Source organism: Chiloscyllium plagiosum, chromosome 24 (assembly GCF_004010195.1).
Source record: "Chiloscyllium plagiosum isolate BGI_BamShark_2017 chromosome 24, ASM401019v2, whole genome shotgun sequence".
In the NCBI taxonomy this organism is placed as follows: domain Eukaryota; kingdom Metazoa; phylum Chordata; class Chondrichthyes; order Orectolobiformes; family Hemiscylliidae; genus Chiloscyllium; species Chiloscyllium plagiosum.
Genome location: NC_057733.1, coordinates 34971164 through 34984859, shown reverse-complemented (window position 1 = coordinate 34984859; position 13696 = coordinate 34971164). Strand labels below are relative to the sequence as shown.

General features: G+C 39.9%; 1 protein-coding gene across 6 annotated transcripts in view; it reads right to left on the bottom strand.

Moving 5' to 3' along the window:
- The window catches only part of bahcc1b (BAH domain and coiled-coil containing 1b), a 248555-nt gene that overhangs the window by 75543 nt on the left and 159316 nt on the right, over positions 1-13696 (bottom strand). The gene's annotated exons all lie outside the window — the stretch shown is intronic.

Sequence of the window (13696 nt, the reverse complement as noted above, 5' to 3'; positions counted from 1 at the left end):
CACTGGACCATTCACTGCTGCTTTTGAGCATTTCAATAAATAGGTTTCTACTCTGAGTCACTTAGCATTAAGTTTCTAATTGACCACTGACACATTAACTCTGAGGAATTTTCCACTTTCTGAGAATTAGGTGCATTTTCCTTTCATTTCTTTCTCCCCTCGCTCACACCCCCACCCCACTTCGCAAAAGTACATTGATGGATATTAAAAGACAATGAGAAAAATGTGCAGAACAGATGGTAGCAACTCCACTTTCCATACATTTCAAATCCCCGTCCACCCCTCCCCTCCCCTTACACTGGAGGTACTGATTCAATTCAAGGTCAGATGAATTGTGATGACCAAAAAATGCTCTCTAAGCATTTGCACTCACCTCTGCTCTCGAGTTAGTTCATGCATCGGGCACTATTAAATTACCATCCTGATGCATGTGTTGCAGTTTTCTTTGAAGCAGAAAGTGACAGTGGGTCAGGGGAAATAACTAGGGTGACTTACACTAACATTTTTTTACTGTAAAATCCTTCTACGTTGTAGTTTCAGAGAATAAATGATTTTAATCTGACATTCGGATGTGGTGCAGTCAGGAAAGTCAAAGCTGACCTGTTTATTCATCCTCTGTAACGGTTTCCTCATATTGACAGCCTGTGAAGGATCCTCAGCGTTGCTGGTGGAATCTGAGATGTGCTGCTTTGCAGTGAAACCATAGCTGCATGATCTCATCTGGATTCGATCAGAACAATCTCATATAGGATAGCAGCCAACACACAAAAAAAATTCACTTTTTTTTCAAGATTTGGGTAGGTAAGGTCATGGAATTGAAACGTGACCTCTTGTTATTTTGATGTTCCGTTTCAACTTTCCATCTGTTTGCTATTTGGCTCATAATTTTGTTAAAACTCCTGTTCGATCGCATCTGCCTTTTGAGCGCTTTCATAGCAAGGTTAATACACAGATTGGAAATGTCAGTGATCGCACAGGAGTAGGAAAACAGTAAAGCAAACCTTAATCATTGGGTATTGGAGAGGGAGAGGCTTTTCTGCTGGTTCTTTGGTCTGTGGGCATTGCCCCTAGGTCCACAACACCCGGATACTACTGCTGAGAGTAAAACTAGCTAAGCAGTGAATATCGTGCGCTAAAGCCTAGAGCACACTGATGTATTAAATCTCCTATCTAGGCTCTTGTTCTACCTAGCGCCTGAAGAAATAGAACCATCCTCTTAGACTCCATAAATGTACATGAAATGGCTTAATTCAAAGTGAATCATACAGCAGTCTAATTCAGCTAATAGTGGCAGCACGAGGAGCTCCTATTTAGGTGACTGTGTATAGAAGTAGCTCCTCTTTTCAAAATACGTAACTTAATGTTTTCAGTAGCAGGTTCAAATAACCAAATCATCATTTATCAGAACTCTTATTACACGCATTTTGTGCTGTTACATAGCTGTGTTAATTTTCTAATGGTGCATGTGTTTAGGATATGAGACACGGAAACAGGCCATTCAGCCTAGCCAGTTCACGTTAGAGTTTATGCTCTATTCAGACATCCTCCTAACTTGGGAGAAAGTGAGGACTGCAGATGCTGGAGATCAGAGCTTAAAAATGTGTTGCTGGAAAAGCGCAGCAGGTCAGGCAGCATCAAAGGAGCAGGAAAATCGACGTTTCGGGCATAAGCCCTTCTTCAGGGCTTCTCCTCCTAACTTGTTTCATCTGAATCTAACATCATTATGATATTTCCCACTCCCCGATATACTTATTACTCTTAATTGCTTCTAAAACATTTGCTTCAGTCCCTCCCTGTAGTAACAAGTTCAACATTCTCACCACTCTTCAGGTAAAAGCATTTCTTCTGAATTGGTTTTCTTGGTTGACATCTAATGTGATGGTATCTAGTTCTGTCTGGCCCCATGAATGTAAACATTCTAACTATTTCCACATTTGGAAAATGTTCCATAACTTTGATGAACCTACAAGTTCACTTGTTTGCTTTTTGTTTTGAAATAAGAGACACAGCCCCCTTATTCTTTCCAATACATATACCCACATGCCTTTCTGGTACAGCTACACAATCTTTTATCGGAAATTCCGAAATCGGAAATGCTCCAAAATCCGAAGCTTTTATTGTAAAGTTTTTTTCTGTATAACAAGGCTGTGTGGAACACCAACAGGTGACCCAACCCCACACCCACTCGACCCACATCACTCAGATGTGATGTGGCGGCATGGCCCAGCACTGACGGGTGTCAATTGTGTCTCAGTGCTCGTATTTAGTCACACGTGTGTCTGCCATTTAGCAAGATTTTTTTATTTCACTGTGAAAATGTCATTTATTCTGAAATCCCAGAAACAACTGGTCCCAAGGATGTTGGATAAAAGACTGTGTACCTGTATTATCTTTGCAAATCTTCTATCCATCTTATCCTTTTGTTTCTTTGTAAAATACAGCAACTACAACTGCAGAGTGGTCTAGTCAAGGTTCCATAAAGGTTTATCAAAACAGAATTTCTTTTCAATTCCACCCCTCTAGAATGAAATCCTCATGCATGGCCTTCTTATTCTGTGGTGATTGTAGTCTTTGTGCTCTGAGATCCCCAGCTAGACTTCAACAGTGTTTGCAGTACAATTCAAATCAAAGTTAGGCTGACTGAATCAGATCACTCTAAGCATGTAGTCGTAAAATTTCAGGTGCCAACTGAACTTTGAAATTTTTTTTTGTAAACTTAATATTTCCATTGCCAAGAAACAACAATTTAATTTGCTGCTGTTTAGAAACAAAGTTTAATTAGTTTCTTTGATGTTGGATAATGGAACTATGCACTTCGTTTTCAATAACGAATGACAGTTTAGAGCTGTCAGCATAACTTGGGTTGCCAATCCCACAAATTGGAACCACCACAGTGACATATTTGTGGGAATAATTCTGTACCGACATTTGAGATATCGACCAAATATGTAACGGGCAAATCAGAATCAGCTCACCCCTTCAGTCAAGTGAAGCCGTCTTCTAAGTGGCAGATTTTCGAAGCAAAGAGCTTTGGTGTTCATTATGATATGACGTGGACGGATTGATTATATTACACAGAACAGTTAGAAAACAGTACGGTTCATTATTTTAGACTCTCCATTGTGTTGCCAAAGAAACTGGCAAACTCCTTGATTGTAGGTTCAATTTTCTGAGCCCTTCTTTCAATCAACATCACCTACAACTCTTTAGGGCAAATTATTGCTTAATTGAATCCCAATTGGACCAACAAAAGAGAAACTGTGTCCATAATTTCAACTTTTATTTATTTAATTTAGTGCATGAGCAGCTTGTAATCGGATTCTGAATGAAATGGGTCATGATCCTGGGTTCAAATTGCACAGTCAGCATTGGTTCTCTTAGCAAATCTCACATGACTGCTCTTACACTGACCTTAAGGCCTGTTGCCCTTTCCTGACCTTATAGCCAAGTGGCAGCAATGTCCTCAATTGTTCATGCATGAGAGGGAATGAGAACACTGTTCAATGACAGGAGCACTAATAGAATTTAGCAGAATAAACTTTATGTGGTTTGTATAACAAAAACAGAAAGTTGAAGGCCTAGAAACTGCAGTGCAACCTTTGTATCTTGTCAAGTTCTATTTAATCAGAATCAAGCTTTTAGCTTAAGAACAGTCTCTCTAAAAGTCTCACTTGCTGAAAATAAATATGTCTAAATTGGGGCATTGCTAAGTGTATAAATTTGACTCTTCTCAAAAAGACAATAAGTTATGCTGGAGAATAAAACCTAATTTATTTCCAATATGTGTGTGTATTTGCAAATGCGATGAGAAATCTATGATGAACATCATTATATTGAATGTTTGGTCTGCACCGTGAGTAATGAGATGTTGAGTTGACCTAATTAGATGGATAGTTAAGTGAGGCATGCAGTAGTGAGAAGGGGGACCACTTATCAGTTGATTAAGCATTTTATGGACTTAAGAAAATATTACTCATAAATGAAAAGCTGCATTCTATGCTTAACTGGAGCAGGTCTCCCAGAAATGGTTTGAATAAAAATCCTAGTGGACTTGAATGTGGATTTATCTAGCCAAATATACAACTCATGCATAGATTACAGTGAATGCGATTCAGCTTTTCTGACAGTTTCCATCAAATTGCATTGTACACTTAACGTACTGGCGTAAATCTGGCAAAACTACCCTGAGATTTGTTTATATACAGTTGATAACATCACTCTTTTGAAGATGCTTAATTCTGGGACAAGCAGACACTGTTCCAACAGCTCAACTTCCTGATCTGCCATTGTTAACTGAATGTAAAGTTCTTGCTACATTGGACTATTTGTGGAATTGGTATTTTAGAAATTTCAATTTTCTGCATTCCAGAAATTAAAATGGCATAATTATTTTACTAATTCTGCCTTTTTGAACCTTGTTTGAAAATTTGAAGAAATGACAACTCAGCCAAGAATAAGAATGCTCCTTTCAGATAACTGACATGTCAATAACATGTGTTCAATTTACTGTACAACTACAGTGTGATACAGTTCAACCATTCACATTGCCTTTGACTTCTGCAGTGTGTACTCCAAATGAGCTTAACTTTCAGCATTTGGCATTGCACTTCATACTTTGGATTACATAATGCAAAGCTGTGCCAACAGTTGAATAGAGATGTTATCACTGTGTCACTACCAACTGAAATCAGATAGTTAAATGCTTAAGATTTTGGGCCCTAGCTTCATATCAGCTGATGCCAGTATCAGGCAACAGCTGATCATAATTAATGTGCAGAATATTAAAACAAATGTTTAGAGATTATAATTGGATCAAGAAGAGAGAAGTGAAGTAAATATATTCATAAGAATGGAAGGCAAGACAGGCTCAATCAACTTCTCAGTTCTGAAGAAGTGTCACTGGATCCGAAACATTAACTTTGATTTCTCCTCACAGATGCTGCCAGACCTGATGAGATCTTCCAGCAACTTCTGTTTTTGTCACTTCTTAGTGTAATCTTGCAGGACATATGCACACTGAAATTCCTTCCTTTTCATTACAATAGTTCCCAGCTTACGTGCCTATTATGAAAGGTCACCTGTTGGAATGTGGCTACTTTAAACGATATGCTGTGCACTGGGACCCAAATTCAGTAACAAGCAAGGTAGTCCATAATCAGTGACAGCTCCCAAGCCAACATGCCTTGCATTAAGGCACTAATCAATCACAGCCAGCTATACAGGGTAAGCATGTCATTTGTAAAGCCTGATTCAGACTCCTGAAGCAACTGTTCTACTTTGAACTCAGTTACGGCAGGAGGCTCTCAGAAGGACACTGGAAATGCTTTACAGATATCCTCAAATCAGCAATGAAGGAATCAGACTTCCCTACCAACCCATGGGAAATGTGGACTTGTGATTGACCAAAATGGAGATGGACGTCCTATACACATTGACAGACTCCATCAGGAATTGTGGAGAGGTGAAGCCAAGGTGCTGGAGGGAGTGCACAAGCCTCCAAACAGCCCATGCACCCAACCCTTTGAGCAAAATGTGATCACTTTTGCAGACTGTGCATTTTACTAATCAGCCAATTCAAAATCCACTGAATCAGAGTGAAAGCAAGTCATCCTTAATCCTGAGGGTCTGGCTATGAAAAAAAGAGGAGTACTGGGACCCGTGACACTGACTCATATGTTGGTTCCTGTCTAGCATCCCCACACAATGAATTTTTAACCTCAGTGCCACCACTTTAAGAGCTAAGTGGAGACCAGGCACACCTTCCCAGGAAGTAAAGGAGAGCCATTATAGAATATAAAATGGGAGATAATAACATAACTTCCTTGTCCTGCCAATGGGTGGATTAGTGTTTTACATTTACCCTCAACTCACCTCTAATATATAAATGTATACTATATCCCATAAAAGCATATCATTCTGCTATAATGTGTGTTTTATTAATGTGAATTCGCTATAACGCAATTGACAAACTGGGGACACTGTTTCTAAAGGACGAACTTTTAAAGCGTGTATTGGTTATAACGTGATTCCAGCCCCATTAGTTTGAATGGTGCTGCTATTATGCGATTTTGTTATTACATGGGGTTGCACGAGAATGAACTACCGCGTTATAGCAGAACCGACTGTATATTTTACTGTAATAATTGTAATTGTATGGTTATTATTTAGTATAGACAATGGGGAAATTGTCAGGCAATCAGTAAGAACTTTGTGTTGCCTCTCCTTGTGAAAGCTCAGCACATCAAGTGTCAAAGAGGCACTTAACTGGTCAGCAATCCTCAGCAGCACCAGGAAGGTGGCAATTGCCACTGGTAGTGCAGCCACCCAAAGCCCAGGCTTATTGAAAGGCCCGGTGCCCTGCACCTTAATCAATCTGGTCCTTACATCAGGGGCCTTAATCAATCTGGTCCTTACATCAGGTACTGAATATTTTTGAAGAAAGATACTGCAGGCAAGCAATCCTGACATGCTGCCACCCACCCGGTTTCTTACCAACAGTAGGCTAGTGATCATCTTCATTAATTGCCCGCTTCTAGGCCTTAATGGATGGTGGGGGCAAGAAGGATGTCTCCAGTCTCCCTACACTGACTTACTCAGGGCAGAAGTGAGAAGGTGCTGCACTTCCACTAGATTCATCGATCCTACCACCAAATTTTCCAAGGCAGAGGCATTAAATTCAGCCCAATGTTTCTGTAGTTACTGCTGGTAGGAATTACTTGCTTATTCAAAATGGTTTTTAAAACTTGTCTACATAGAGATGAGTGGGTTCTCAATACTCCACCAGGAGTAGTTCAACCTATTTTCATCTGCTGTAGATATGCACAGATTTTACTCTCCATGTCAACCTGGCCAGTAAAATATCTCATCAGTAAGAAAAATGTACCTAATATTTTTACACAACGAAAGGGTACAGTGGCAGCTGGACTAGAAATCACTGAAGATACATTATTACTTTGTTGAAAACAATTAAATCACGTGCCCAACATTTTAATGCACTCAGCCTATGACCTCCCTGATAAAAATCTCTGCTTTAATGAGCGATTTAGGACTGATGTGAGGTTGAAAGTTTCTGTAAATGGTTTGCATGTAGATGTCTGCTACCTGTTGAACAGAAGCCAGATTATTATCAGGCAAATAAGGCCACGTAATGATTGCATTTAACATGTAAACAATGGATAGGTAGAAACACTAGTTAAAGATTTGAGCAATTCTAAAACTTCAGACACCAATGTAGAGCACAATGAGAAATGTTTTGACCAATTTTCTGCACTAGCCATGTGTCATGTTCCATTTTGAGCCCAGATCCTACCTGGAGGCAAGCTCATAAAACAATGGGAAACAGTGAGGGGGGATTTTTAAAGAGAACAGTATGTGTGCTGTAACCAAGGAGTTGATTCATGTGATTCCCCAACGGCTCTGAATGAATTGAATCTGATATTCAAATACACACTGGGAACTCTTAATCATTTTATGCAAAGAAGTTGCGCAGATATCATTGACAGATGTTGACTTTAATGTGGCAGATCACGTGTAAAATATTCTTTGGCATTCCTGTCGACAGGTTCATATATAATGTGTGTGTGTGTGTGTGCTTGAAATATTTTTAAAAAGAATAGTCAAATAAAAATGAGTTCCTATTAGCTGAACTCTGCCCAGTTCTGTTGTCAAAACCCATTCCTGCTGCTCTTCAAAAGTTGCCAATAGGCAAAACAAAAGCAATGCTTGAAGGATAACAGGATGGTGAGGATTATCAGGCAGCCACAAGGGGTGGAAAGGATGCCACACAGATTGACAAGTAAACTCAACTGGGTTGTGAAATCTACCTCAACCGCTAGATATCCCACTGCTTTTGTTCCAAATTGTGTTCCTCCAAGTGTTCACTGTAAACTTTGTAATTTACTATCTTTTGCAGGTCCATGTTTGTTCATGCCAGTCTCCTGCAAATCCAATGGCACTCCAATATCATTGTCCTCTCTGAGGCCAACATCCCCAGCAATGAGACACTGGTTACAGTCCAGCACTTGTGCTGGGCAGGCCATATGCCTGCCACAAGACTTCCAGACCATGCTTTGTCACAGCAAATGATTATTAGGAGGGTCTTCAAAGTTGTCCTCAATGATTCCATGAAAAAATGCAACTTCCCTACCAACTTGTGAAAATATTGTGCCCAAGACTGGAGAAGAAGCATCTGTGAAGTTGCCAACCATTTTTGGTGTCTCCAACAGCTGGAAACAGCAGAAAATCTGAGTGAAAATCCGAGCATCCACCCATCCAGATCTTCAAACACCACCTCCCCCACCTCTGGCAGGATGTGTGGATCCAGCATTAGGTTATTTGGTCTTCACAGTGCCCACAACTTCAGTGTGGAAGAAAGTTATACTCCAACAATTTAACACCACATGGCATGACATATTCCCCAACTCAACCATTACTATCAATCCAAGGGGTCAACCCTGGGTCAATGGAGAGTACAGGAAGGCACCAGGATGTCAACCTATTGAAGCTACCAAACAGGACACCTTGTATGCCAAGCAGCATAAGCAGCAAGTGATAGACAGAGCAAAGCAAACTCACAACCAGATCAGATCTAAGCTTTGTAGACCTGCCACATCCAATCATGAATGGTGGTGGACAATTAAACAACTCACTGGAGGAGGAGGCTCCACAATATCCCATCCTCAGTGAAAGAAGAGCCCAGCACATCGGTGCAAAACAAAGTTGAAGCATGCACAGCAATCTTTAGCCAGAAGTGACAAGTGGATAATCCATTTTGGCCTCCTCTGGTAGCCCCCATCATCACAGATACCAATCTTCAGCTAATTTGATTCACTCCACATGATATCAAGAAGTGGTTAGAGGCACTGGATACTGCAAAGGCTATGGTCCCTTTCTAAATTCTAGCAATAATCCTGAAGATTTGTGTTCCTGAACATGCCACACCCCATGCCAAGATTTTCTAGTACAGATACAATTCTGGCTTCTACCCAACAGTGTGGAAAATTGCCCAGATAAGTCCTGTACACAAAAAGCAGGACAAATCCAACCTGGCCAATTACTGCCCTGTCAGTCTACTCTTAATTATCAGAAAAGTGATGAAAAGTGTCATCAACAGTGCTACCAAGCAGCACCTGCTCAGCAATAACCCACTCAGTGATGCCCAGTTTGGGTTCTGCCAGGGCCACTCCGCTCCTGACCTCATTGCAGCCTTTGTTCAAACATGGACTGAAGAGCTGAATTTCAGAAGTGAGGTGAGAGTGACAGCCCTTGATATCAAGGTCGCATTCGACTGAATGTTATATCAAGTCTCCCTATCAAAACTGGAATCAATGGGTATCAGGAACAAACTCTCCACTTTTAGTAGTCATATCTGGCACACAGCAAAATGATTGCAGTTACGGAGTCATACAGCCATTGAGCTGTACATTACAGAAACAGACCCTTCAGTCCCAGTTCCATTCAGACTGACCAGATATCCTCAATTAATCTAGTCCCATTTGCTAGAATTTGTCCTCTAAACCCTTCCTATTCATATACCCATCCAGATGCCTTTTAAATGTAATTGTGCCAGCTTCCACCACTTCCTCTGGCAACTCATTCCATACACATACCACTCTCTGTGTAAAAAAGTTGACCCTTAGGTCCCTTCCCCTCACACCTTAAACCTATGCCCTTTAATTTTGAACTCTGCTACCCTGGGGAAAAGATCTTGGCTATCCACCTTGTCTTTGCCCCTCATGATTATATTAATTCCTAAAAGGTCACCCTTCAGCCTCTGACATTTCAGGGAAAACAGCCCTAGCCTATTCAGCCTCTCCCTATAGATCAAACCCTCCGACTCTGGGAACATCCTTGTAAATCTTTTCTGAATGTTTTCATGTTTCACAATATCCTTCCTGTAGCAGAGAGAGCAGAATTGAATGCAGTATTCCAATAGTGGCGTAACTAATATCCTGTACAGCCACAACTTGACCTCTCAACTCCTATAAGAAGGGCTCATGCCCGAAACGTCGATTCTCCTGTTCCTTGGATGCTGCCTGACCTGCTGTGCTTTTCCAGCAACACATTTTCAGCTCCCAACTCCTATACTCAATGTCCTGACTAATAAAAGTAAGCAAACCAAACACCTTCTTCACTATCCTGTCTACCTGTGACTCCACTTTCAAGGAACTATAAATCTGCACTCCAAGGTCTCCCTGATCAGCAACACTCCTCAGGACTTACCGTTAAGTGTATAACTTCTGCCTTAATGTGCTTTTCCAAAACGCAGCACTTATATTTATCTAAATTAAACTCCAGCTGCCACCTCTCAGCCCACTGGCCCATCTGATAAAGATCCCATTGTATTCTGAGGTAACCTTCTTTGCTGTCCGCTACACTACCAATTTTGGTGTTATCTGCAAACTTACTAACCATACCTCCTATGTTCACATCCAAATCCTTTATATAAATGACAAAATGAGGTTGTGGAGGTTTGTCATCTCAGCTCCAGGACATCTCTGGAAAAGTTCCTCAGGGTGGAGTCCTAGGCCCAACCACCTTCAGCTGCTTCATCAATGACCTTCTCTCCAGAATAAGGTCAGAAACAGAGATATTTGCCAATTAACACACAATGTTCAGCACCATTTATGCATCCTCAGATACTGAAGCACTGCATGTTCAAATGAAACAAGATCTAAAGAAGTGGCCAGTAACATTACTGCCATACAAATAACAGGCAAAGACCATCTCCAACAAGATATAGTCTAACCACTGCCCCCTTGACAGCGGTACCATCACTGAATCCCTCACTATTAACATCCTTAGGGTTACCATTGATTAGAAACTCAACTGGTCTCACCGCATCAACACAGTGGCTACAATAGTAGGTCAGAGGCTAGAAATGCTGCAGTGAGTAACTCACCTCCAGACTCCACAGAGCTTCTCCACCATCTACAAGCCACAAGTCAGGAGAGTGAAGGAATACTCCCCACTTGCCTGGATGGGTGCAAATCCAACAACACTCAAGAAGCTTGACACTATCAGGATGAAGCAGCCTGCTTGATTGGCAGCACATAACTTTTCCTGCTGATTGGCTTATTTAAATTATACTATCTAAACAAAGCATTTATTTTCAATCTGGCTGCCTGACTGGTAACCTCACAAAATGGATCACGTAGTCCTTGAACAACTCCGTCCCCTGATGGCAATAGGGAAATTATCAGCCGAGGTATATAATAATGGAATAATCTGCCCTACCACATGGCTGCCTCACAGTCAAGTTGAGAAATACCCTCAATATGGGCTGAATTAATGCTATTTGGTAAATTAACTTGAAGAAAATATTCATTTGTTTGTGCCTTGTCACATCTTTAAGATGGTTATTAAAAAGCCCTAAAACTGATCAATCACTTTGGAGTTTCGCACCTCTTATGAAGTTGGCAAACATCTCAGCCAATTTGTATTTTGCAGTAAAGCCATAAAAGGCATTGAACTGAATGACCAAATAAATGGACAAAGCACCAACAGAAATCCCTCTTCCTTCATCAAATTGTGTCTGCATCTTTAAGTATACTCAAGCAAGTCGGCAGGGCCTTGGGTTCACGTTTAATCCAAATAAAATCACCTTCAACAGTTCTTCAACATTACACTGGAGTGCCACCCTAGGTTACGTGTTCAAACCTGTCTACTGAATCCATCGTCTGACCCATAGATGGGATGTTACTACCTGAGATATTAGGCTGAATTAATACACAAAAGGAAATCTGGGATAACTAAGGCACTGTCAACTAACCAATTCCTTACTTCTATGACTTACACCTTTTTATATAACTTATAACTTGGTTACTTCTTTTAACTGGTTCTCAGTCATTTATTCACATTCACCTCTTGAGGGCAAAATTTAAAATGTCAACAAACTGATTTCGGGGAAAAAACTAATTTGACAACAAAAAGAAACATCATTGATGGGTATATGCTGGCTAACTTCCAATGCTTTTGGTGCTTTTACATTAATTTGCCTTATTAATTCATTGTAACCCCATATTAATTTTTATAATAAACTAACATCATGCCAATTTCATTGATATAGGACAGGCATTGATAAATTCAATTTCTGCAACAGAAAATCAAGATATTCATAATTTCGCAATTTAACTAATTACTTCCTGAAGTTTCCCATCATTGTTAGTTGACTTCTTACTCATCATTATGCAATTTTTAAGTTCACTTAGCAAGATAATGAGCTAGAAATATTTTGAATGATAAAATGAATGCCACCAAATTCATTATATACTCTTGCAATGAACCTTCAAAAGTTTCAGAAAACTACATGGAATTCTGCATACTTTCAGAGCAGAAATTCAATCTAAACATACTTTAGAACACAGAAATATTCATATAATTTTTTCTTTTCAGTGTATAACCTGGATCAGAATTAGCAAGTATAATTCCTAACCTTTATCCTACTGGAAACTATTGTTAAGGTACCCAACAATTAGTCAAATCATCGCAATTGCTTATAGGTATCAAGAAAAACACACTCCTAGTAACTCGCATGTCATTTTATTTCTTACTGGCTTATGTATTCAGTATCTGATGCAGCATGGTCAAAAGGTATTACAGATCTTTTAAATTAAAAAAAAACTGGTGACCTGAAATTAACAGTGGTCTGTTTAAGGGACAACATAGAATTCCACCTGCAGCAGTATTTCAATGTTGACATAGAATGAACCATTTTACCTGACATCTGAAGTTGATCGAATAAAAGTAATTCTGACACCTACACTTATCACCAGCTAAATATTCAAGTTAGCAAGGGATGCCAGTCATAAAAATCTGGTACATTTCTTCCGAGAAGGAAAGGTGAGAGTTAACAGGAAGATTCAAAATTATGGGGAACCACATACAACAGAACAAAGAAGAAGAACTGAACATCAGTGTGTAGCTTCATAACTATTAACTTCCAATACTTTTCAGATATGTTGAAGTTAACTTTAAGGATTCTTGTCTATTTATTTTGAGTATGTGAGTAATCATATTTTGCTCACTGAAGTCTCCTCTCAAGGGCCCTTGACTTATGTATATTGTTTAGAAAACACACAAAGACAAAAGGATTGATTGCACAAAATAGGGGCAGGGTTAAGCTATAGCTCTTTACCACTGTATATTAGTCCCCGTAAGCACTGATACAAATGCTATCTCCGTAAAAAGTTTTTCAATTTCTCAAAAGGTACAGTCTAAGGACATTACAATACTATGAGCTCTATTTGCAAAGGAACAGCAGTGCTTGATGTTGAAAAGCCCTGCATGAACAGATCATGAAGTACATGCTGGTACATTAAAACACTTACTCAGAAAAGGGTCAATTCACATCCAAACAAGCAACTACTCTCTGACTCCTGTAGTACCAGTGGAAGGGTTAGGTCATGGTAACTGAACACATATTTGGTGTCAAACAGAAAATTCGTCAAATAGGATTTGACTGTCCTGTCTCTTCAATTATAAAATACAGTTCCAAGGGGAGACATGATATTCCTTATGACCTGAGGGGTTTTATACGTGTTCAGCAGCAACTATGTTCAGCGAAGGGAGTATGTTGTAACACATATATCACCCTTACCCCACTCAGTCCTAAATGAGCTGTGTAAAACCTCCTTTTCCTACCCTCTACGGGTTTGTCACTTTGCTTTCCAATTACTTTGATGCCAGCAGATGTGAG